Genomic DNA, 27,451 nt, shown 5'->3' on the forward strand with positions numbered 1-27,451 from the left:
GCTGCTAACTTAATTAAACCATTGAATTGATTGAGTGAAAAAATTATTAAATCATTTAAAAATTTTTTTTATTTTTTGTAAATTATAATTAGTTTTCTTATCAGGGAATATATTATATTTAGGATTTGTAGTAAATAATCAAGTACATATAAGCAGAAGAATTCTTAGTCCCTCAGAACAAAGTTCTTTTTTTCTTTTCCTTTTTTGGATCGAAATTTCCCTCAAAATGTTAACATTTTTCATTCATTTTCCTTTAATACAATATTCTTTTTAAAAAAAAATATGTTTGATTTTTCACAATTCTTGAATAAACGAGCATATGTTAAAAATTGTTAGAAATCAAAATATGCTGAAATAGTAATAATTTATTAAATTAAATTACTCCTAAACTTAAGGAATTCAAACTAATAAATACACAACTTGACATTTTACGTTTTTTAACAAGGTAAAAAATGTTCAAACTGACACATTTTTTAACAATAAAAAAATTTTGTAGAAATTTTTTTAAACAGAAAATTTTTCTTTGGGTGCCTGAATTTTTCTCAAAACCACGTTCCCATGATTAGACATATACTGCTAACCTGCATATAAGTAATAATAGCAAACATTGCATATCAAAAAATTTTTTTTTATTAGTTGAGATCAGACAATTATTGGCAACCACTTAAGTTTTACTTAATCTAAAAAATCTGCCTGAATTGTGACATAAAATAATTAAAATCAATATTTAAATTAATAATAATTATAACAACTTACAGTTATTACTTATAATATATTAAAAGTACCATGCTTTTATAAAAACCAATTAATAATTTAATGGTTTTGGCGATATTTTTTATAAAAGTGATATATTAATACAAATTATAATTATTGTTTCGCCCAGTGGCTGAGCTGTAGTGCTTCGCGCTGTTGTGCCACAGGTCCCTGGTTCAATCCATGAGCTGGGCAAGGTTGACTCAGCCTTTCATCCCTTCAGTGTGTCGATAAAATGAGTACCAAGCATGCTTGGGAGCTAAACACTGAGGACTCCTCGTCGGGCTGACCACCCAACCGGAACATCTGTCCTTCCACCTCAGAGCCCAAAGGTCAAGAAAACTGAGATGGGCACAGTAGGCCTTGGCCCTCTATGGGCTGTCGGGCCACTGAGTTTAGTTTGTAGTAGAATTATAGGTTATAATGCAAGTATTGTTCATGATTTAATGTCTAATAAAATGATCTCAATGTTAATAAAATGAAACTTGTCCCAAGTTTTTGACATTTTTTATCAGATTTTGAGAATTTTTGACACTTTTTGACAGGTTTTGACATGCCAAGACAAACACATCGAATGGCAGCGAAATTCCAATATACAGATATACAGAGACAGAAAAATATTTCCTTCTTACTATTGTTGAAAGTTCTTCATAAATACATTCATAAAATGCACAATAATGTCTTAAAACTTTACATGATCATGATAAAATAACTAATTTCAGACAAAGAACTCTTTTCATGATTATATTAGCCACCATAAAAACAATTTATACACAATTTTAAAAATATTCATTATTAAGTGGCTCATTCTATTTTTAAATTAATAAGTAATTTATTTAATTATGTAAATGAATAATTCAAAATTATAATTAATTTTTAACTATTATTTTAAAACATTATCGAGTGTACTTTTTAGATTTAAATGAAAGTTATTTATAAAAGCATATTCAACAAAACATTAACAAGATTATTATTAATCATACTGAATTTATAAAGATATGTAAAGAATTAAACAAAGTAAGAAAACTCTAATAAATTCACATTACATTAATGTAATTTAGGGAATGAAGCCAAAAAGAATGCTTATTAATATAAAAGTGAGTTTATTTTTTCAGATTATTATTTCTATCAGATTATTTAGATCGACAAAAGATTGTTTTTTCAGATTATTATTTATATCAGGTTATTATTTCAATTTTTTTTAGACTAGAAAATTATGAAAACATTTTTAATCCCAAGTATTTTCAAGCATCACTTTAAGGATCCTTTAAATTAAATAAAAGCTTTCTCTAGTCCTTAAGTTAAAAGACTGACCTTAATATCAAATGGGTCCTCTCTGGTGGCTTGCTTTCTTCCACATTCACATGTTGACACTATTTTCACTTGACTGCAATGAGACATCACGGGAAGAGACTTATCCTCAACATCATCCTCATCTTGATTACTTCTATGAATCTGAATAGGAGTAAATCCATTATTACTATTATAAGATAGAATAAATGATCTCAGTTTTATAGTAGCAGGGTTGCCACTCAAATCTGTAAAAAAAATTCCCTGTACATATTATACACAGTATTATAAGGAGAAACACTCAATCACTGTGACCTTGGGTAAGCTATATTGGGATAACTATACTAGTTTTAATTAAGTGCTGGAAAAAATTAGAGAAAGATGGAACAGCTCAACATACTTAAAACAAATAATGCTGAAATAAATGAAATAGTTTAGTATAGCTGAAATATCCTAAAATATCCCATAGATCGCACCTGGAGTGGTCACCAATTTTTACAAAAGATGAATATAAATACCTATGCTACTTTCTTATGTTTGAAAATCTAATTAGAATTTAAAAGATTTTAAATTTTTAGTGATCAGGAATTACTCCTTCTCTTGATCATTTCTGGGGTAATTCCTGATCATTTCTGGGGTAATTACTGATCACCAGCTTTTATAGCAAAGGGGCTGTTTAAAAATAATTATACAACGGTAATTAACAAATAAGACATCAAGATCAAACAAATAAACCAAAAAGGTATATTTAAGCAGCTAATAAAACGATTTATTAAAAAATATGAACTGTTATTTAAGAAAAGACAATTAACTATTTATTAGCTGTTTTTTATACTATTTATAAAAAGTAATGACAATGATCAGGAATTACCCCAGTGATCAATAATTACCCCATCTGTAGGGGGCAACATTTGATATAGTTTCCTATAATCAATTATAATGTTTACAATAAAAGTGAAACAATTAAACAAAAGCTTACACTATTTTTATATCAAAGAAAAAGAAAGTAACTCAAAATATTTATTATTAAGAGAAGTGTTGCAGAAATGTGCACATTTTGAAACCTGTCTTTGAAATGGAAAATACAGAAAGCAGTTTAAAAGATACTTATTTTGTTAGATTAAACAAAAAAAACTAATATTAAGTAAATGTAGTTACACTTTAGTAAAAAGTACAAGCATTCTTGTCCATGTATCAAATTAAAAAATAATTCCGGTTTTTTAATTTTTTTAAATAAAACTTAGGTGATCATTATTTACCCCAGAAACAGAGTGATCGTTAATTTCCCTGGGTCACCCTAATTGGCGAAAGAATGAAAGTAAATATCCTGCAAACAGGATTTTAAAAAAAACTTCCAACTTTTACCGGATCAAAAGTTTTTGATTCACAAAAGGACACAAACCAATGCTCTTGATTTATGCGGAATACCACTATATTCATGCTAAAATTGCATGCCTCACTTCTAGTTTTTAAACCCGGAAGAATAATATGAAAAAAACAGAATTCGGGAATGCCCTTGGAATAAAATCACTCATGCATTTGTCGAGTGCATATTTCCATAACGTTAACATACACAATACTAAAATGATGTAATATTTTGAATAAAATGAAGTAACAACAATTGAAAAAGAAACTCACTGGATTCATGCAATGATTTCCAGTAAGACTGAGAACTTCGCACATTTGATGTCCGTTTTTCCAGAGCCTTTCGCAGTCTTCCATCAGCTGCTGAGCGAATCTCAGCAAGGCCGGACACCTTGCGTGGATGTTAAATATGTGTAAAGCGTGAGCAAGCTAAAAGTAAACTACAAATAGAATCAGAGTTTGAAATAGAATCAATCCATTTATAGTTATGCAATTTTGGAATTATTAAAATCATTTTTAACCCTAGTTTCATGATAATCCTCAGTGTAGTGAGTGGGTAGGTTTTCTTGGTATGCAGCAGACGCTAAGGCAAAACTTTATTGCACCTTCTAAAATGATAAAAAAGATAAGAAAAAAACATTAGAAAAAAGGAATCGAATACAGGATGTCTAGTGAAAGACTGAATGATTTCAAAATTAAAAAACTTTTAACAAAATTAAAAAGGCGACAGACGAATGAAACAAACAGTAAAAAAATATTCAGAAATTTTTTGAATTTAGTTGGAAAGACACAGCCTCACAAGCTATCATTGACCAGTTCCAGCATTTTTCTCTGTGTCTAGTTTTAATTTTTTTTATCTAAAATTTCAGAGCGTATTTGATAGGTCTAAATGCTTCATTCTGTAAAATTATTGGTAATAGTAGATGGAACACTTGATAAAAAGTGATAATTGGTTTTTAAAAAAAATCATTGATAGCCGCTTCTCATTCTTTAAAGCAACTTCATCATTCTAAAAACGTTTAAATAAAACTTCTTTTTAATTTTAATTGAAAGAGAAAAGAATAAAAAAGACAGCAATAAGCACTCAGAGAAGAAGATAGAAGATTTTTAAGACTGTGTTTGTTAATAAAAATGTATTAAGTATGTCATTTGTACAAATTGCAACATAGTTTAGATACAGAGGATGACTGACTGATATTAAAGATCTTTGAAATGAAAGGCGACAGATGAATGAAACAAACCGTGAAAAAGCTGTAAAAATATATTTGAATTTTGTTTTATCCGACACATTATTAAAATAATTTGTTACGTATTATTAATACATGTTATGTACTACAGTAATGTAAGCAAACATTACTATTATGAACCAAATAAAACAATCTTAAAAATTTTAACTACTTTATTTTTACTATTTTGTTTATTTCCCCATCTGCTACCTCTAACGGAGGAAGAAAATAGAAATAGCATTTCTCAAAATGAATGATTAGGATTTTATTCACATGCTTATTATCTGTGTTGTGTCCAGTTTCCTTTCATGTTAACCAATAATCAACTTGAAAATTTCTTGTTAAATACAACAATAATGGATTGCTGACTCACAGGACCAAACATGTGTTTTATGTAAAATGATATTTCACATTAAGCGGTTTCGCATTAATGAGTTTCGACTGTACTAACAACCCAAAAACCAGAGTTGTTCGTGTGTTTGTTCTTTCTTTATTAATTCATTAAACACTTAATGTTATGTGGTAGCAAGCTATGGATGTTTTTTATGCTTTTCACTCATAATAAATAGATTTGCCATTAAATCCTCCCTTAGAGGTTCAATAACAAAGGGGGATATGATTAGAATGAATTATATTACCCTTCAGAGAATTTCACATCAGTATCGAAAGTAGTTTTCATCGCTTGATAGAAGGGTCGACTTTTGCCTTCTTTCAGATCTCCATTCATAGCATTGGTCAGCTTACAAATTACTTCAAACCAAGTCTGGACAGGAGCCAGCTAAAAGTATATACATTAATTCCTTATTATACTTATTAATTGCCTTTTTCTTGCTTGAATTTTACTATATCTTGATAGTTAGCAAGTATGATCTTTTTTTTAAAAAAAATTTAATTAATTTAAATCATATTTTGTAGAATTTAAATCAGATTATTATTATTTATTTTTACAATTATATCAATTAAAGCATATGCAAAAATGCATTAATAATACTTAATATTATTTAAAAACAATATAGCTAAAACAGTTAATAACTGGTTAACATTATTATTTAATAAAAATCATAGTTATTTTTGTTCAAGCTATACCAATTAATATTATATTTTCAATGAAATCAGACTATGTAAGAATAACGTATATAAGAATATATTAATATATATTCTTATAGACTTATATAAAAATATATTAAATAAATATATATTTTTCAAAAATATTTTAGGCTTAATTAAATAATTTAAAAATAAAAAAAATCAATTGGTTTAAGATAGTGATGTTTTTTAAAATTAAATATCACAATTTATATAAATTAATGATTTTTTTAGAAAAATCAAGTGATTTAAAGTGATATCTTAATCATGATTTAAATCAAGTGAATTTTTCCTTCATCTTCAAATAAAAAAAAAAAAATACAAAAGCATTTAAACTTTTTTTAAAAATTGAAACAAAAAATAAAAATAACTTTGAGTATGATAATATTTAAAAATCAAAAAAGAAATATATAAATAAAAACTTAGGTAGAAGCTATAAGATTTTTAAAAAAAAAAAAAATACATGAGATACATACAAAGAGGAGTTTTGATGAAGGTATTGAGGAACTTACCTCAAAATAAGCAGGAACCGGAAATCGACCAACATTATCATCAAATCCCTTTGTCAAGGCTAGATTTATGCGTTGAAACAGAAACTTGGAAAAACGATGTTCAGAGTTATCATTGGTTGAAAATGGCTCAAATGTGAAACCATTTACATACGGAAAACTTAAATTATTTCCTAGGATATTAGATTTGCTCTTTGGCTTGGAATCAGAAATATCTGCAAGGTGTAAAAACAATCTTATAACAAAGTATCTTTAAATGAAAATCTAGAATAGTTTTATTCAAAACACATTCAACAAAATAAAACAAAAAACCCTTTAATGATCAGAAGAATATTAATTTTTCTATTGCCAAGTATGACAAATTAAGAATGCTTTTCTTAATATAGTAAGATTGCTTTTTGTCATTTTCAAAGGCTCTGCAAAAATATGTCTTTCATTAATTTACCTACACCTTCAAATACACTTTTATAACTGTTTAGTATGAAACAACAAATTTTGGCAAATAATATGTCACTTTTATTGCTGTTTCAAATGAAACAGCAATAGTTTTATTCCTTAAAAGTTTATAGTTTTATTATTTTTTAGTTTATATTACTTTTACCACTGTTTTATACAAAATAACACGTTTAAGTAAATAATATGGTATTTTCAAACTGTTTCATATGAAACATCAATTTTTAATAAATAATACATAACTTTTATAACTGATTCCAAAAAAATAACACTTCTTAAAAATTGTTGTGAGTTTGTATCTGCTAAATTATTTAGTGACATTTCTCTTCAAAACTAAAAAATTTCAAAGTAAAAAACCATTTTCAAAAAGAAGAAAAATCCAAAACTTTAATTTAAAAAAAAAATAAATAAAATAAAGCTGTTATGCCCTAATTATTTAATATTTCAAAAGTTACTTCATCACTGCACTGTAAAGGTTCATAAAAATATGGAAAAAATACGAAATATTCATTGATTTTAATTCGATTTTTCTCTGGGTGAAAAAGTTCTACAAAACTAGAAAATTCATAAAAATGCTTAATATTTTTTTCAAAAATATTTTGTTATTTTAAAATCGAATAAATTCCATTCAGCAAAAAAGCATTATACAGTTTCAAATTAAAGCTTTACCTCAAGTTTGAGAAAAATATCTTTAATGTAACTAGAAATTTAATAATGGTTTCTTTTCATTTTCCTTTGCAAAAACCCTTCAAAAAAACATTCCTTAAATTGTGTATCACAGAAAACATGAAAAATTTACAATGCTATCATTTTAGTAATAATAGCAGACTTCACGACTTTTTGCCTAGGTTTAAAATTATGAAATTTTATAATATAATTATGATTAGAACATTATTAAATATAAATTATAACACACATGTCATAGCACATTAATAACAGATGTCACAACACAATCACTCACTTATATACATCTTTTCTTTTTAATATTTTAAAGCTTTATTTACACTTAATTACATAATAATTTTAGTTAATTCAATGCAAAATTTTCAAGTGATTTTTCCGAATTAGGGGAATTTTTTTTAATTTAAACATTAATAAAATGATCACTATTTTTCAGTTTCACAATATTTAACCTCTCTTTTGGAAAATAATTTTAACTTTTTATATGTTCTACTTTACTATCTGAGGTCATTGCATGATTCTGTCTGGACGAAAGTTTCAAGATGGGTTAGAAATATGACTTCTTTTTTTTAACTTTCTCTTTCAAGCATAAGTAATGGGTCTGTTTTAACCAAATCGCAGTTTGTAGACATAAATAGCGATAAATGTTCCTTTTATAGTGTTTGTTCTTTAATGTGTAATAAATGTTTTTTTAGATTTTGAAATATTGCTTTGTGAGAATGACGTCATGAAATTAGAACAATTTGATCTTTGGCCTTTAGCAATTTTAAAACAAGAAAAATATGATTGATGAATAGAAAAATTTTAAAGGTTATGATTATACAGGAGATTCTGATTTTTAAATAAAAGTGCACATGAAATTCTATGTGATGGTAAGTAAACCATATATTTTAAATTTCTTTTGACCATAGATTATGCCTACATTTTGTCTACCAGAAGAACTCCCCCGCCACAAAGTCTGCTGCTATAGAAACAAGAATGGCACATTTCAGGGCGGGTAACTTCTCTTCACTCTAAGATTAACACAATTAACCCTTGTGGCAGAATTTTTTCAAGCTATCTGCGACAAAACTCCCTACCATTAATGCCTTTCTGCAAGATACTTTTAATAATAACAAACATATATACGTTACTAATTTAAAATAATAAAAGTGCTGTGTTTTCAAAAAAAGAAAAACTATTATATATTTTAATTGAACATGTAATAATTTTTTTTTCTAATATGGTGATATTCTTGCATTTTTTGGATGGGGGGGGGGTACACTAATTATTTTCCATGTCGCATTTTGTAAATAATAATCACAATAAAGAAATTAATTAAAATCATGAAATCCATTGCCGAAAAAAAGATCAATGACGAACTCACTCGAATCGGCCTCCTCAAATCCGTGTTTCGTTTCAAGATTAGGTTGTAATAAATAATATCGTACATAAAATATCGGATTTAAAATCTATGGAGAAAATCAATAGCAATAACTGCTAAAAATTCAATAGTATTACTGCCTTAAAAATCAAATACTCAAATACACGATTCAAAATTTTCACATTGTTTGAAATATTAAACAATATGAAAAATTTCAGATTGTTTCAAACCACGTGAAAATTAATAACTACCGAAACTTCAATCAAAACATTACATCGATTTACGATACTATCTGCGTGAATTGAGCACGTCAAAAAGCGATTATCTAAATGTATGATTCAAACATTACGTAAAATTCAAGAGACAAATTTACGAGAAAACTCAAAATTTGTCCTTTTCAAAAGAATTTCTGCAAGAACTCTGTAAAGTTCTACGACAATATCGCCGTGATTCTGTCACGGGGTAGTAGATTGGAAAAAAAAGTTTCCCTTTCTCCCGCTGACCAGAGCCGAAACCTGTCCTAAATAATGACCCCACACCCCTACTTGAAATAGTTATACCTCGTTACCATAGTCACTGCCAGGGGTCTAGACAAATGAGCTAGGGGAGTTCTTACTTTAGACAAACTACAGGGTCTTTTAGGATTAGAATAGGTAGTCTTCAAGGAAAAAAGTAAGCCAGAAAATAAATCTTGAATTAATTACATAATTATTTTATAAACAAAAATTAGTAGTCTCCTTTTTTTACCAATGAAAAACGGAAATAAATATTATATTGCAATTTAAATATGAAATTTATAGTAAAATACAGAACAAGAAGTAGAATAATTCATGAAAGAAGTCTTTTTAGAACAAAAAAACTTTTACAACTGCATTTAAAAAAAAAAAAAATTTTGTTGTAAAATTAAGAAATTGCAAAAATAATAAAACATTTTTTAATAATAATCTATAGCAAATGCTGTTGTTTTCTTCAGCAATGAGGCACTTCACTTTTTCTAGGTGATTTACCCTTTACTTTTGTAAAACATGTATAGTCAAGAGCTAAAAAAAGTTTAATGTTACAAGAGATAATAAGAAATAATTATTGTAAATGAGGTTGACTTCGAAGACATTTGTTCTGTAAAAAAAGAAGTTTAATAAGCGAAATTAAATGAAAGTCATACCCAAGTCTTTAGCCATTTGGCAGTGGTACCTTATTTGAGACAAAAAGAATCCAATAAAATCTGAGAGATATCGCTTTGTGGAGAATATGTAGACAAACTCTTGATTAGCAGGAACCGCAAACAGAGAGTTTCTACTGCAAAATTAACATTTATGTAATAAATATATGCGTGTATATATACAGTCCCTAAGCCAAATTATTAGACACATTATAAGATTCTAAGTAAAATCTTAATTATCAGGTGATACTATACAGCTTTATTGCTCTTACGCAACTGAAACCGGTTTGCACTTGTTTACATTAGTGTATCAATGGGTTATCATTGTAATGCAATACGTTAAAAATAAATACAAATAGGAAGTAGTATATTAAAAAATCACCTGAGTAAAAGCCCATTACATGTATGTTTAAATATAAATGTATTGCAAGCAAACTCTTGCAAAACATGTAATTTTGGAAAAACTACAATGTGTCTAATAATTTGGTCTAATTATTACAATATAATAATATAAAATCTGATATGATAAATATTCTATACGTATATAATCTATGGCAATGCATGACTTATTGGCTATATAGTATTTAAAGAATATTTAAAATATAGATATAGTCTAATAAATAATATTTAATTTCAGATAAATATTTTATTTATATATTTAATATATAAATATTAATAAGAAAATATTAATATATTAAAGTAGAAATTATAATTTTGAGCAGAAAAAACAAATTTTCAAATCGTATACTTCCTTTCTTTCTTTTTTTAATTCGAAATATCTGATGCTTGCAAAGAATCTTGAAATAGACTTACTTAATTTTTTACAATTAGTGCAATTATCATTTTAGTTTTTTGATTACTTTTAGTGCAATTATTATTGAAATGGAAATATATTGATTTGTTGCTATAATTAATTTCTTTTTTAACTTTTTATTTATTTATTTTTTGTTAACTTTAAGATAAGTGCATTAAAATCAAATTTAACGTTGTAAAAGTTTCATAAAAAAAGAGACAAAAAAGTAATAAAATATGCATATAATATATTTAAAAAAAAAATTTCTGATCAATTTGGACTTTCAGTAATTTAAATTACAAACTTAACATAACGTGTTGACTGAACTAAAAAGTTCACTGTAGATTTCAAAGAAAATATTGATAGAAATTAAATACCTGACATTAGTTATAACTCTGCTTTTTCTCAATATTCTATAAATTTCATCCTCCAATGAGTGCTCAAGTTTTTTGAGAGGGGATTGTTTCTATAGAAATTTAAAAAAATAATATTTGTACATGACCATATCTATATTATATAAAACGTTAATATGTAAGCATGTATGTATGTATCAATAAAACCGATGATATTTCTTTTCTCGCGCTGGCAACAGTTTTAATTTTTAATTGTTAGGTTTCGGCGCGCAAGAGCACGTAGTGAGCAACCAGATAACAATAACCAGAGTGAGCATTATCAGGTTGTTCAATTCAGATTCATGCACTAAAAACATGACAATATTTAATTTAAACTCAATTAGAAGTGAGAATGCTTTAAAAGGCCGCTGTTGGATTGATATTTTTCTACTGGGAGCTACCTAAACGTCTAAAAAACGTTTAAGTGTTTGTATTGAATGCATTGAATTTTTTTATATTTCGCGTTTATTTATGCATTGAATTTTCACGCTTTAAAATGCAGAATATTAGCGAAGCAATATTTGATAATTTATTTTGCTAATATGTTTCTTATTTAGCTAATGTTTCGATTTTTTCACCATGTACAATCTAAACAGCTAATATGCTTTTTTAAAAGCCGATAAGAACATTGGTAGAATTCTTCTACATAAGTACAATACTATGTCTTTGATGATAAAATACTATGTCTTTGATGATAAAATACTATGTCTTTGATGATAATATATTATGTCTTTGTGCTAGAACATTGTGTTCATTGGCGAGGGAGCGCAGCAAGCCATGGTTCACGGCGTGAACCACATAGGATTGAGTAGCAATTCTCGTGGGTTGGCGAGCGTTAGCGAGCAGGGGCGGAGCCTCCTAGTAAGACATAAAACTTCAAACGAGAATTGGCTATTCTACTGGAAGACGACATGAATATAGCATAAATGAACAACAAGCAAATATAAATTAAGTAAACGAAATTGAATACTATTAATTATCTGGGCTTAAACCAGAATTTTTATAAAAATTCCCTTTTCTATGAAATTATGATAATCTACTCATAATTATGATAATCTAAAATAATGATAAATTGGATCCTTCAGCCAGAATCTTGTTTTTAATTTTGCAAAAAAATTCCAAAAAATATCTGTCCTTCAAGAAAATAAAGTTCTTAAATTGAAAATAAATGCAAAACCATACCAAGCCTCTTAAAGTTATTTTTTATTTTATAACCGTCCTTGAACAGAAAAACCAAATTTGGGTTTATGACTAGCATTGTTCAACTTTGTAGCATTGTAATTTTAAACATAATCCAGAAGACAAGGGAACTCCTGGATCAAGTACAGGGATAAATTTGCCTTTGTGGAGGACTTTTTGCTGGAACTAACCCACATTTGCGTTACATTGAGAGGAAGAATACAAGAACCTCCCCTAGTTAGCCTGACGGCAAAGGGGACTCTAACCCATGATCCGTCTACCAGTGAGGATATTACACGTCAGTACTGTGGCCAGTGCAAGCTGGATGCCAGTAATTTTTTAACAACATACTTTTGGTCTTGTTGAAAATTCGCCAGAAGTCAAATTGTCGGGTGGAGTGTACAAAGGAGAAGATTCAAACACAAAGAGAACACGGGGAGAGCATGGTCTCCATTCTGTAGAAAGTTCCAAATCGGATAGAACTTCTTTAAACCAGGGCAATGCTTTCAATCTGAAAGAAGAAGGAAAAAAAACTAACACACATGAAATACAATATCGCAAGATAGTAAAAATAACAACCACTAAACAACGACAAAATATTCAGACATGTACTCAATGGCATTAAATTTGAGCTGACTATGTCTGTCAAAAACATGCCCAGAACAGATGGGCTAACGCTCAGTTTTAAAAAGAATAAACCCACTTAGACTTATAACCCACTGACAGTTCTGCATGTAAAAAGTCGCATTTTAATGTGCAGTCTTCTCCACATAGCAAAACTGGTTTTTACTTGTTACTATATAGGAGAAAAACATTCCTCCCAATTTTACTCATTTGCTAAACTGCCAGTGGGATAATACAAGCTCAAGATAATACTTAATTTGCAAAACAAAGGCTAAAATTCTTAAAAAATTATAAACCAAAATTTAGGTAAATATAAGATACATTATTTGAGATGATCTATTTTTGAATCATGACATTTGATACTATTATCATAGAAGAATTGGTGAAAATTTCTGAATAGTGAAAATTTCTTTTGTACTTAACATAGAATATTTAACTTAACACTCTTTTAATGAGTTATACATTCGTATTAAATTAAAAGGCAGGCTACACATTGATTGCTAAGAAAATAATAAGAATATTTAAATTTGCTTCTAATAAAATGAGATAAAAATGAAATAATTGACTTATTTTAATTATAAGAGAATTAAGAATGATTAAAAAAAATTAAACCATAAAATTAAAGAAATTTTAAAAGTTAGGAAATATGTAAGGCCTATAACAGCATCATAACTATTAAATTACTTATACAGTTGAACCTGTTTATCTTGAAAACCCCTATATCTCGATATTTCTAAAATTCCCTAGATTTACTGTCTAAAATCAATGTATTTTTCAGGTTTATGTCATATTTTTTCCCCTTCAAATCCTTCGTTTCTCGAATTTCTAATAATACAGTACAAATGTCAAAACTTTCCTTATCAGTAGAACTTGCTACAGAGATGCATTTTGTGAACACACAGGAAGTAGGGATGAACTGGTTGGGGTGTTTCTTGGAATTTCAATCACTATCCCTGCACTTTCTTTAACTAGAAAAGAATACAATGATTCTGGCATTAAGTGAGGGGTTAATGAGTAGTGACTAGACCACCAGGGGTGAGCTTTTCAACATAGATATGAAAGCTAAGAATTCATTTTCACCTCAAAATTGCAACCAATGGATCAAAGGATAATTAGGAGTTTTAAAGTGAACTGTAGAAAACAGTTGGTATGCAAACTTGTAGATGCCATTGATGAAAAAATTTCTCTTCCAAAATTAAATGTGTTGAATGCTATCAGAATTACTGTTTTGCCTGGAGAAATGTGTCTCTAAAATTTATCCAAAAAGGTTTTAAGAATTGCTGTGCAGATGATGAACAAGAGGTTGAAGGCATTAGTAAAGAAGAAGAAACTGCTGATGCTGAAAATACAGTGCCAGATTTGCCAGAATAGAATGCAATAAAATCTGGATTTAATGTTGGCATTAATTTTGAAGAATTTTACAAGTGAACAACTGCCTGGCAACATGCGGAACATTGACAGATGCAGAAATCATAGATAATGTCAAAGGAATATCAGATGATGAGGAAGAAGCTGAAGATCATATTAATGAACCAAAAGTGAATGCAACAGAGGTAGAAAAAAAGCTGTAGAATTCTAATAAAATATTCTTGAATCCCAGGAAAATGTTATCTATTTGGGCTTTCCGCTCTTTCTAACCTTTAAAAGAATAATTGAAACAAATAAAGTTATACATCAAAAATCTTTTAAAAATTACTTTCAGTGTTAAATGTATGTTAAAAAAATATTATGTAAATAGATGTTATGTAAATATATGTGGTATAAGTAATTTGAAGAAATGCCCATATTTTTCTACTAAAAACAATTAAAGCACTTTTAATAGAATTTCTTAATTAAATTAAATATTTTTAAATTACCTGTATAACTCGAAACCTCTTTAACTCAAATTTTTCTGCCTTTCCTGTGAGATTCGAGATAAACAGGTTAAACTGTATTAAAAAATTCAGACATATATAATCGAATAATATAATTTTGAACTATGTGTTTGATTTGAAGGTAGTAAGAAAATATATGAAAATTATTATCAAGAGCCTGGCTTTTTATCTGATAACTCTTTTCAGCAAAATACAAAATTTGAGCGAATTCAGTTGAATAGTTACTGATAAATCAAATTTAAAACATACAACTTTTTCAAAATTCGATTTTTTAGGAACTATTCAATCGATTTCTCACAAATTTTGTATTTTTTTAGTTAAAATTATAATTTTTAAAAATATGCAAAAAATTTTATAGCTTACAATTTAAAATATTTTCCACTTTTAAATAAAATAACAAATATTTACTAAAAGTTATATATTGCATGGAATTATATTGAGCTATGGTGAAATATGCAAAACGTAAAATTAACATTACGGAGTACAGAAATATGAATCCCTTGGAAAAAAGTTATGTTTATTCAGAGAAAGTATGTTTTTGTGTCTGATTTTGTATGTAAAATAATATTATCTGCACTAATTATTTATCATATTTGAGGTCAAACCTTTGAAATTGTAAAATTGAGCCCTAGAATATGAAGATCTGATCATTAGATCAAAAGTTACTTAGGGTAGTCTGTTTCTTTGTACATTTATAAGAACCTCATCAATTGATTGGCAAAACAATAATACAGAGTAATCAAACAGAGCTATATTTAACATTAATGCTTTTAATTAAAACTGATCCAACACTTACATCAAGGAAAAGCAGCAATTTAATTTGATACTTAAAATTATTTTCATTTTTTTCCTGTTATAAATACAAAAAAAAAAAAAAAAATTATATTTGGTTTAATACTTTTGACATGAATTTTCATGTGAGCTACTTTTTTTTTCTAGCTAGAGAATTACAGGTTCCAGAGGATATGCCAGCCTATTCATCAGATGGCTTTATATTATGTCAGAAATTTAATGTCCATCATTTTCATGCCTTCAACTAAAGTAAAAAATATCACGCAAGTGATTAAAATAATCTCTTTATCGAAATCCCACATGAACCGCTCTCCATTTAATAATTGTCCTTTACTTTCCGTGGAGATAGCGGGATTAAAATAGGGTGAATCTCGTAGATAAATTTTTATAGATTGCTGAATACGATTAATTATCTTTTTATTTTATTAGATTCTTGAGCAGCCATAACCAGATTTAAGCATATAAGTACTGCATATTAAAAAAAGAAATGAAATAAGAATACCTAATTGTGTCTAGAGCTCTGAAAAGCTGGATGTAGCTAACATCAAAACCTGCTTTTGGATATATTATCTGAAAAAAAGATTTGAGAAAAAGATTAAGTTCGTCAATTAAAAAAAAAAATCAATACATAAACTAAGTATGCTGAAAAGAATAAAATATTTTAAATAAATAAAAAAAGGACATTGGTTAATTAGATGCTACTTTTTTTTAGATTTTACTTATTGCCTGATCTTTGATTGCCTGTAAAAAATAAAAAAGAAAGTAAGTAATTAATTAATTGGTATATAAAAATAATGTTTCAAGCTGAAAGGCATACATTGAAAGCTAAAATAATTGCACAATTTTCATTTATCTTTTATTATCTTCAGTTCTGTAAGATTAAGCAAATTATTAAATTATATTATATTATGCAAAACATGATTTCATAAGTTTATCCCATCAAGCTAAAATTTAAGCATCATCTAGTTCTAACTCATGTTATTCATAATACACTAAAATCAAATAATTTTCACAATTATTCTGATTTTTAATATTTAACATGATATATTTCAACTACTATTAATTTTAAACTATTCAATTTTATAGAACCATTTTTCAAAAGCGTAATTAAACAAAACAAACATGTGGTTTCAGATAATTTAAGAAGAAATACTAAAACGGTGACAAAACCTTTACATGCTATTGATCTTTAAGCTTACTTTACATAATGAGTAAAAATAATGAACTAAGTGTATGCAATAAATGTGGCTCTTGATCAAACAGAGCTATACGCAAGCAAACATCAGAGATGTTATCTCTTAATGTTTGAAAAAGAATTGTATACAGATTAATTTGTAGCAATATCTAATGTTGAAACAATATTAAAAATTCACTTTTTAAATGACCTTCCCAAACAAACTAATTGACATTTTAGGAAAACTTTTAGGCTTGAGGGAGTTCTTCTTTACACCTACTTTAAAAATTCCAAAACTCCAACACAAATGATTTTTTAGTTATAGGATTGATGCACAGTTGGACAGACACGCAGATTATTTTTTTTATTAAATAGACGATAAAGAAGCAAAAAAAAATTTTTTTTTATGCTTACAATGATTATATGAGAAACACAGAACAGAGTAAGTAATATTTTAGCAAAATCCAGATGCAAATCACTCCATACTTCTAAGAAGCTCTACAATTATAAACTTAATTATTTATTTATTGATACATGAAGGAAAAAACTTATTTTGTTTAAAGATTAAAATGTCAACAACTTAAAGAGATTAAGGAATGTTTCTATTACTTTTTTAAAAGCTGTACTGGAAAAATCAAGCTACGAATTAATTAATATGTGATATCCGTCGTTGAACAGCTGACCCACTTTTGGGTTTACGACAACTAATGCTCAACTCTGTAGCCTTGTAAATTTTGAATCAATCCAGAAGAGAAGGAAACTCCTGGATCAGTAACCTCAGAGGTATTGATTTGTTATGAGAACATGGAAGATTTTGCGACTCGACTGATTTAACGTGCATCAGTCACCATTTACTACATGGGGAGTCTTTGGCCGGGGGGGATCAAACCCAAGAACTCTTGGACTTGGGCCCAGTGCCCTACTAACCAGGCTATTCCGGCCTAATTAATTCATATTGTAAAATATAATAAAGTCACACAATTTTAACTGATAGAAGAGAGACAAGTGGAAAATATAAAATTACAGCAAATTAGTATGACAAAAAAATATTGGTTCACTTCATTGGAATGTTCTATCCCCTGAGCCACCATGACTCAAGAGTCTAATAAGTTGTGAAAGATAGGAATGTCTAGAGAAAAGTACTGCAGGAAGCCTGAGCTCACCCCGGGCTACTGAGCTATTTAAAAGGGAATAAGAGCAAATTTAATGATAATTAATATACACGTTTAATTGGGAAGATGCACAAGTTCCCACGCTTTGTTTAATTTAAAAAAATTGCATTTAAAATGAAATATTTTGGCATAATCTTTTGTGTTATTCAAAAGAGAATTTTTCGCTCTAAAAAATAGTGTATTTTGCTTTTTTGTTGACTTTATTTTTGTTACTTTTTAGAGCATTTAAATGGAGTGTCAAGTCGACAAAAACGAGCATTTCCGACCCCACATTCATTTTGAGTTTAATCGAGGTGCCAAAGCTACAGAAGCTGCTAGAGAGAGCAAGCACAGAACTACTCAAATGCTTCACGTGGCGTTTCATTCAATAATGACGTCGAATTATGGGCTCGGTTGGACGACTTTTTCGAGACGCTTTCAGGTGATTTCTGTCAAAGAGGCATCGTTAAACTGGTTGAATGTTGAGAGGAAGTCATACACAACAACGGAGAGTACATTATTGATTAAATTGTTATTTTATGTAAAAAAATTAAGTTTAAGTAAAAAAAATTTTTTTTAAAAAAAGCGGGAACTTATGCATTAACCCAATATTAATATAGGTGCCATTATAAAAAAAAAATTTGATAAGTTATCTTTTTCAATTCTCTTACTGCCTTGGTACAAAATATATGAATAGAAGTTTATCTTTCATGCATATTTTTGGTATTAATATTAGACAAAATATTTCTACTAAATCTATCATAATTAAGGTTGATTATTAATGTCACACTAGAGCTGTGCAATCGGTGACAGCAAATCCTGACAATTTATAACTGAGAACAACTTAGTCAATATTTAAAAGGGTTGGGGAAAAAACCCCGAAAAGTAATTAAAATATATGCTTAGTTATCAATAAACCAAGTGAGTGAAAATTAAACAAGTGAAGTAAATTAAAACACAAATTTTGATTTTTACCTTTGTTTCCAACTCTGTTCCTAACTCTTTACATTTACGAACTAAAACACTTGTATCAGATATGCCAGTTGCTTGAAGAAATATGGCACAGACAGAAGGATCGTAATATCCTTTTACTTCACAACTCCTCTTGAAAGTAAAAGATCAGTATTATGATGGTTATGAATTACTGTAAATTTATATTAATAAAAATATGAATTTCAAATAATTATTGAGAGCATTATTGAAACAAATTGACAGACTTAATTCAAAATGTTTTTTTTTTTTTCATTTTTTAAAACAGGGTTGCCACTTAAATTTGGAAGAAAAAAAAATTCTTGGCACGCGTTATACGCAATATATTAAGAAGAAACACAATTATTGTTCTCTTCTTTGAGCTATTTTGGGCTAACTATACTAGTTTAAATTGCTGGTATAACTTTGAGGAAAAAGAAGGAACAGCTGAACATACTTAATGGTATCATAAATGAAATAATAGCTGAATTATCATCTTTAAATAACCCATAGATTGTTTTTTGAGAGTTCTGAATATTTCAAAAGACAAAAATAAGAAATAAAATTCCCAGTTTGTAAGGAAAAATTTAAAATTTACAGAATTTTCTCTGTTATTTTAGGTGACTTTTAAATTCCCTGTATTTTCCCTGTGGAGTGGCAATCCTGTAATAGAAAATAGTAAAAAACATATAGATTATAAATGTTATAATAGACAAAGTATTACACAAAAAAGACAAAAAATAAAATACTAATAGTTGAAATAATGTGTGAATAAATTTATTTTTTAAATATGCAGTCAAAACTTCATTTATTAAATGTGTTTCTCTCACTTTAAACAAAGGTTTTATTACGAAATAATTACACAAAATGAGCCCTATGCTTATCTTAAGATTATGTTGAATTTTTTATGGTAAGTGTCAGCTTTTGGATGAAATAGGGTGCATAGCCAGATTTTTCAACAAAAAATAAGCATTGTCATACTTTAACTGACGATAATGATGCTCGATCAATGTTATTGTACGGTTGCCGCTCAAATTTGGAGGAAAAAAATTAACTGTGTTTTTCCTGTACATATTATACACACTATATTATGAGGAAACAAAATCATTGTTTTTGTGTGTAGCTAAATTGAACTAACTATGCTAGTCTTAATTAAAATTTTGAGGGAAAAAAAGGAACAGCTGAACAATTTTAAATAATGTCATAGTAAATGAAATAGTTTAGTATAGCTGAAATATCTTCCCTTAAATATCCCGCAGATTGCTCTTTGAGTGGTAACCTTTTTTTAAAAAAAGAAGAAAATAAAAATTGAATTCTGAGTTTGTAAAGAAAAGCTCAAAATTTCTTTCATTTTGCCTGGTTAATTTTGGTGATTTTTAAATTCTCGGTATTTTCCACTTTTTTTCCTCTTCTCCCTGCAATGCAGTCAGAGAGTAATGATTGTTGTTATAGTTAATTTACATCGCACTAGAGCTGCACAATGGGCTATTGGCGACAGTCTGGGAAACATCCCGGAGGATGATCCGAAAACATGCCATCACAATTTTGATCCTCTGCAGAGGGGATGGTACCCCCGCTTCGGCAGCCCAACGACCTGCACACGAAGTCGAGCACTTTACGGTAGAGAAGTTTAATGATAATGATACCGCGGACCTTCTGTCCCTACACAGACTAATCCAAGTGGTCACCCACCCGCATACTGACCGCAGCCAGTGATGCTTGACTTTGGTGATCTGCTGGGAACCGTGTCTTAATGATCAGTCCACTGCGGGACAAATTATTAAAGTATTGTTCGCCTTAAAAAAATATTTATAGGCTATTTTTTATTTATTATATATTCCTTATAATACTTTTTTGTTAATTACTGCTACAGATTTCATGGTATTTAATTATGTTTTAATGTGATTGATGATGATTTCCAAAATGCGACATAGAAAATAATTAGTACACTCTCCCCCCAACAAAATTCAAGTATATCGCCTATAATATCAGAATAAAAAAATATTACATAAATCAATTTAAAAAAAGACATTGCTTTTTGTTTTGTAAACACAGCATCTAAAAGGCCTGTTTAGACGATCCAATTTCTTGGACAGAGATTGATTGATATTGATGGAAACTTGTTTTGCTTTGAGCTTGGATCGTGTAAACAAACATCCAAGAACTTGGTCCAACTTCTTGGACGAAAGTAGAGCATGTTCTACTTTCCATCCAAGTTTTTTCTCCCTTAACCAATCAGCGTCTTAGGTTTTGTGACGTCAACAAGCTGGCAGCAAATTATGTCATTTTGTTGTGGGTTTTCATGTATTTTAGTCTAAATAAATTGATCTGTTGAGGTTTATTTGTGTTATTATGATTTTATTTGAATTTATTTAGTAATTTTAAACTTATGTAAGTATTATTTTAAAATGTTGAATATGAACAATGCGCATGCGCAAGTTTTTCTTTCAACGAATCAGCGACATTCAAGAACTTGGATAGTGTCAACGAATCATCCAATTTCTTGGACAGAGAAATCCGACCAATTTCTCGGATTCAAGAAAGCCTAAAGAAATTCAACCTAAAGAAATTCTGCCACAGGAAGGCATTGACTATCTCCCTCTAATGATATTCTTTGCATTTTTAAAATTACAAATAAAATTACTATACATTACACAGTGGATTGCCCAACTAGTATAAATTAATAAACATTTTCTTACAGAAGTAGACTGACAAGCTTCTTCATTCTAAAGAATAAAAAAATAAAAAACATTTAAGAACTATTTCTTAATAAATTACACATTAAAAAAGATTTCATCATAACACAGCATATTAATCAGATTAGATATCACAAACTGATTAATGAGTAAACAAAAGAACTTTAAACTATAAGTACAATGAAATATTAAACTGAGATTAGTAAATTTAGAGTAATTACTGTTCACTTTAGAGTTATAATTACTTTAGAGTTATAATTACTTAAATGATACTAAGAGTAAATTTCTATAATATCAAAAGCTACTTAAGATTTTCTTAAAGGAAATAATTTTGAAAATGAATAAATGTTACACTTAATTTTAAAATGACTTAATATTAACCTCAAAAATATGTTTATTCAAAGCCTCAGCAATGAGATGCTCCTTAAATTGAGAAGAATTCAGGGAAGTCTTGCCGAGTACTGATATCACCACCACTTTCTCATTTTTTCTTCCAAAAAGAATTTTCTAAACATAAAATAAAAATTATTAGTAACAATGGTTTCAGATGAATTATCATGTTCAGAAAGTGCAATGAAAAAATAAAACAGCATTATATAGATTTTCAAGTAGCAGCAATTTTAAACTTTTAAGAAAAATAAATTCAGGCATGAAAACTGCTTACTTTATGGAAATGTGCACTTTTAGAAACCCATCTTCAAAGTGGAAAATACAGATAGTAGTTTTAAAGATACTTATTTTGTTAGATTAAACAAAAAATTATTATGAAGTAAATGTTGTTGTAATTTAGTAAAGTGTACAAGGTTTATTGTCCAGGTCTCAAATTTAAAAAAAAAAATTACAATAATTTTTAAAAAAAAATAAAATTTAGATCAGTGGTTCCTGAATTTTTTTGTCCTGTAGACCCCTTGCCATGTTTTTCGGTTTCGGGCAGATCCCTTGCTTACCTGATATTGATTTTTTGTAAATTCATCAACTACAAATGTATTTCTAACAGCTGGTATAGTGCTACTCACTGTGAAAGATTTAAATTTCTAACTGTAATGAAGTGTAGTGTGAAAAAGTTAAGAAAAAACACACGTTAATTTTATACATTTATTAATTAAATTCAAACTAATTTTTATTAATATGTCAATGGAACAAAATAGGGCACTATAAAACCTGTACTCCGTTACTAATATTATAATTGGGGAAATAAGTTTGTATACAAAACCGTAGTAGTGTACTGTCGGTTTGCTTATTAAGTTTTCTCGTAAGAACTGAGCAACTAATTTTCCGTATCTTGAGCGCAGATAAAATTGGAGGTCTAGCTAGCTAAAGAGTTGACACATCTTGTGAGGCTACAATTTACAGCGACAAAATACTTTTTTGTTACAAAACAGAACCTTACACGCAGAGAAAATAAAAACGTACACGAACAGAGCTGCAGGCAACTACTAGTTCATAATAATTCAGTTTCGTATATCGAAAAATTATCCTAATAACTTAAATTTCAATAATATTCTTGGTTCATAGCTACTTTTATAAATTATGTAGATAGATATATATCTTCATATTATAAGGTAGTATAATGTAAGTAATTATGCACTACCAGTGTATGTTGATTAGTCCATTCATGAAATCAACTATCCATTCATGAGATCAACTATCGTTGGTCCCCATCTTCATTTCAAGGACCCTCAATTTTTTTTTCACTTGACATGAACTTCTCGTAGGTTATCATCGATCTCTGGGGATCGATATAGACCACTTTGGGAGTCACCGACTTAGATGATCATTATTTGTCCCAGAAACAGAGTGATTCTGAATTACCCGGGGTCAAAATATTTCATAACATTAATCTATTTTTTTTTTCTTCCAATAAAGTGAGATATTTCCAGATCAGTATCTGCTCGAACCAACTTACATGGAATAGGCTACTAGTTTTATAGTTAAAATTTTGTATAATTCTGACTTTTTTTTTCTCCATGAGCTACTACTTGGTTTTAAAAACTAAAGGGTAAACAATTCACACAAGAGAAGACAGAACTGATTTAGAGAAGGCATATTATTTTCTGTTTTGGTTAAATGTAGGGGTGCAGAGCCGTGATGGCTCAGAGGATAGAGCGTTTGTCTTCTAATGCCAGCCATGGCTGGTCAAAATGAATTACGCATCCAACTTGCACCGGCCACTGTGCAGACATAAAATATCCTCAGTGGTAGACGGATTATGGGTTAAAGTCTCCTTGTAGTGAGGCTAACTGTGGAAAACCGCAAAATGATTAGTTCCATAAAATGTCTTTCAAAAATGCAAATTTCTACCAATACTTAATCCAGGCGTTTTCTTATCTTCTGGATTGGGTTCAAAATTACAAAGCTACGTAGTTGAACGTTAGTAGTCGTAAACTCAAAAATTAGGCAGCTGTTGAACCACGGTTATAAAAAAAACCCATTTCTGCAGAGATATCATTACAACAATCTTTCTAGAAAAAACATTAAATTTAAAAAATTGTACCTATTAACATTGTACCATAATCATGTACCTTTTAACATTGAAAGGAAAATTTATTAAAAGTGCATAAAAAAAATTACTTCAATTAAACCTTAAAATTATAATATTTTTGTTACAAAATTCTGATTCTTAAAAGAACCATCCTAAGGTTCTAGTTAATTGAGTTGAAACTATAGTATGACAATTTAAGTTCGTTAATTTGTGCTTTATGCTGTAGTGTACATAGCACAAAATATCACCCTCTCCTTTCTTGGCAGTATTTTGATAAGACTATCAGGTTTTCCAGATTGATAACATTCTCAGATTTTTCTGCGGTACCCTGATCAGGAACCACAATAATTATTTACATCTTTTTTTGGAAAGAATGCTTCAATATACTTAGAATCACCTATGCTTATGTTTACGGAAATTCTATTATTCTTATTCAAAATTAGAAGGGCAAAAAAGAACTTTAGGACGAAATTATTATGAAGATACTGATTACGAAATCACCCCAATTTTCATTTAAAAAAATTTTCAGCAGAGATCAATAACTGAATTACTTTCAAGCAATTTAAAAAATAATTAAAAGCACGCCTTACTTTAAATCTTTATTGACTAGATCAAATAAACTAAAATCTATAGTGTTTTCATCCTCTGTTGGAGTTGACATCATAAAAATCTTCTAATATTCTTTTTAAAAGTAGTAAATAACAACACATCTGAAATTGCTGCAAAGAGGAAGATACTGTTTTGAAGCTATCGCCTGTTTATTTCTGCTCCAGTTATGTGTTCCTCACTAATAGTTAACGATGGTACTTGTCTCAGTCGATTACCGAAGTCAAACAACACTGGTGTTGAATTTACAATCACAGCACTCGAAAGCGTAATCTGGGAAGAAAACCTTTGATTCCATGTTTCAATCCTTCCCCTTTATCCCTCTTCTCAGTTGTATTGGACTGTACTACGATATTTCCTCCTTTCTTAACATTTTTTCGTATTTATTTACCACAAATATTTTTCTTAATTTCCATGACGCTTTTTTTGGAACTATGTTCTATGTGGTTTTCAGTTCCATACAATTTCCTAGTGTAAAAGATTTCAATCTATTTGAAAATCAAGACGGAAGCTAACGTACTTCCTTCTCCTATGACTCTCCACACGCAAAGATAAAAGCATTCTTGACCATCCTCCTTAGTCCTTAATGTAATGGTGAAGGCATGTAAAGTGAATGCAACACTCGAATACGAAAGGGAGAGACCGGTTTCATGCCTTTAGCCCTTCTCCCTTCCCTCTCCTCCCCTTTTCAGTTGTATAGGAATGTACTACGATATTTTCCCTTTTCTTAATATTTTTCCTTTTTATGTAATAAATATACTTTTTAAAATTTTCGTGATACCTTTCTTTAGAACTATGTTTAATGCAGTTTTCAGTTCCATATAATTTTCCAAGCTAAAAGATTTCAATCTATATGAAAATCAAGAGAGAAACTAACCTTCTTCCTTCCTCTGTAACTTTCCACACGCTAATGGGGAAAGCATGTGAAGTGTTGCCATAGGTACAGAGTTCTACTCTACGCCACCTGCAGCCCATTTCGATCGCCAATAGGTAGACAGTTTATGGGCAATGTTGCGCGCCTTTGTGACTTTGGTTCACAGGTGCCCACTGGGTAACGCTAAATGAGTAAATTCCGGCATCTTCATAGGCAAATATTAAAATTCAGTGCCTGCAGTTTAGCTGTGCGCCACCTGTAGCCGATTTCGATCGCTACACGTGCTTAGAAAATTTCCGCTGTGTATCCCTTCGCTTTTGCAGCGTTAAGAGTTTTAGTATTAAAATTATGATTTAAATTTTCGTCTAATATTATCATTCGAATAGTGACTTCTGCACGTTAAATCTATCGGGGTCACAATGTCCTCCAAGTTCCCATTACAAATCAATATCTCTGTCTGTACTGATCTAGGGGTCTATTCAGTAAAATACTTTTTAAAAATGCTTTATATATATTTCTTAGTGGCATATGTATATATTTTTCAAAATTTCGACAGCTAACCTTTGATCTGGTATTAGTATCAACGTTGTCAGTTGAACCCAAAAATTATAAAAAATTATTAATTGGCAGCAATTAATAATAATTAGAAAGGAACACCTATAGACGAAGTAGACAATACTATACATTATACATTAAATGTAGGCCATACAGAATTTTGTTATCGCCTCATATTGTAATTTACACCATCTTTGATTTCAGCGACACCTGTGCTAACTATTATATGGAGAGAGACAGGGCCAAAATGAAATATTTTTTAAAAATGCTTTATAGATATTTCTCACATATGTATATATTTTTCGAAATTTTGACACCCATCCTTTAATTTGGCATTAGTATCCAAGTTGTCGTTTGAACCGAAAAATTATAGAAAATTATTAAAGTGTCCACCAAATGATCCCCTTAAAACCAGTTATTAATAATAATTAGAAAGCAATGGATAGGAATGGCTATATTCGAAATAGACTATACTATACATTAAATGTAGGCCATACAGAATTTCTTTCCCACCTCATATCGTATTTTACATCATCTTCGATTTCAGCGACACCTGTGCTAACTATTATATGGAGAGAGACAGGGACAAAATAAAATATTTTTTTAAAAATGCTTTATAAATATTTTTCTGCTTATGTATATATTTTTTGAAATTTCGACAGCTAACCTTTGATCTGGTATTAGTATCAACATTGTCAGTTGAACCCAAAAATTATAAATAGTTATTAAAGTGTCCACCAAATGAACCCCTTAAATCCAGTTATTAATAATAATTAGAAAGCAATGGATAGGAATGGCTATATTCGAAATAGACTATACTATACATTAAATGTAGGACATACAGAATTTCTTTCCCACCTCATATCGTATTTTACACCATCATCGATCTTAGCGACACCTGTGCTAACTATATATAGAGAGTGATAAGGACAGATTAAAATACTTTTTAAAAATGCTTTATAGATATATCTTCTGGTGGTCAAAATATAATTTATTTTCATGTATATCATGTGGTAATAGCAAAACGTTTCATCTTTATTGATTGAAATGAACTGAAGTTGCCTCTCTTTTATATTTTTTTATTTTATTTTATAACCGTCGTTGAACAGCCGACCCAATTTCATGGGTTTACGACTACTTACGTTCAACTCCGTAGCCTTGCAATTTTGAACCAATCCAGAAGACAGGGAAACTCCTGGATCAATACCCCCAGAGGTATTGATTTGTTGCGGGAACATGGAGGACTTTGAGACTCGACAGATTTAACGTGCATCAGTATCCACTTACTACACGGGGAGTCTTCGGCCGGCGAGGATCGAACCCACGACCTCTTGGATATGGGCCCAGCGAAGATCTGAAAAAATTGAGTATTTAAAAGTAAATAACTTTGTTTGATATACAGTTC

General features: G+C 29.1%; 1 pseudogene across 1 annotated transcript in view; it reads right to left on the reverse strand.

Moving 5' to 3' along the window:
• Positions 1-24,610, reverse strand: part of LOC147806765 (nonsense-mediated mRNA decay factor SMG8-like) — a 32,316-nt pseudogene extending 7,706 nt beyond the window's left edge. Inside the window, exons 1-14 of the transcript XR_015435733.1 lie at positions 24,602-24,610; positions 21,911-22,036; positions 21,533-21,559; positions 18,840-18,968; positions 17,128-17,211; positions 16,042-16,109; positions 12,601-12,760; positions 11,056-11,144; positions 9,889-10,022; positions 6,233-6,444; positions 5,273-5,412; positions 3,930-4,016; positions 3,682-3,837; positions 2,068-2,208 (exon numbers count right to left, since the gene is read on the reverse strand). The product of XR_015435733.1 is annotated as a nonsense-mediated mRNA decay factor SMG8-like (transcript). The remainder of the gene's footprint in view (positions 1-2,067; positions 2,209-3,681; positions 3,838-3,929; positions 4,017-5,272; positions 5,413-6,232; positions 6,445-9,888; positions 10,023-11,055; positions 11,145-12,600; positions 12,761-16,041; positions 16,110-17,127; positions 17,212-18,839; positions 18,969-21,532; positions 21,560-21,910; positions 22,037-24,601) is intronic.
• Positions 24,611-27,451: the final 2,841 nt, after the last annotated feature.

The sequence above is a fragment of the Parasteatoda tepidariorum genome, chromosome 7, assembly GCF_982258835.1.
Source record: "Parasteatoda tepidariorum strain Cologne lab strain chromosome 7, Ptep-v5.0, whole genome shotgun sequence".
In the NCBI taxonomy this organism is placed as follows: Eukaryota; Metazoa; Arthropoda; class Arachnida; order Araneae; family Theridiidae; genus Parasteatoda; species Parasteatoda tepidariorum.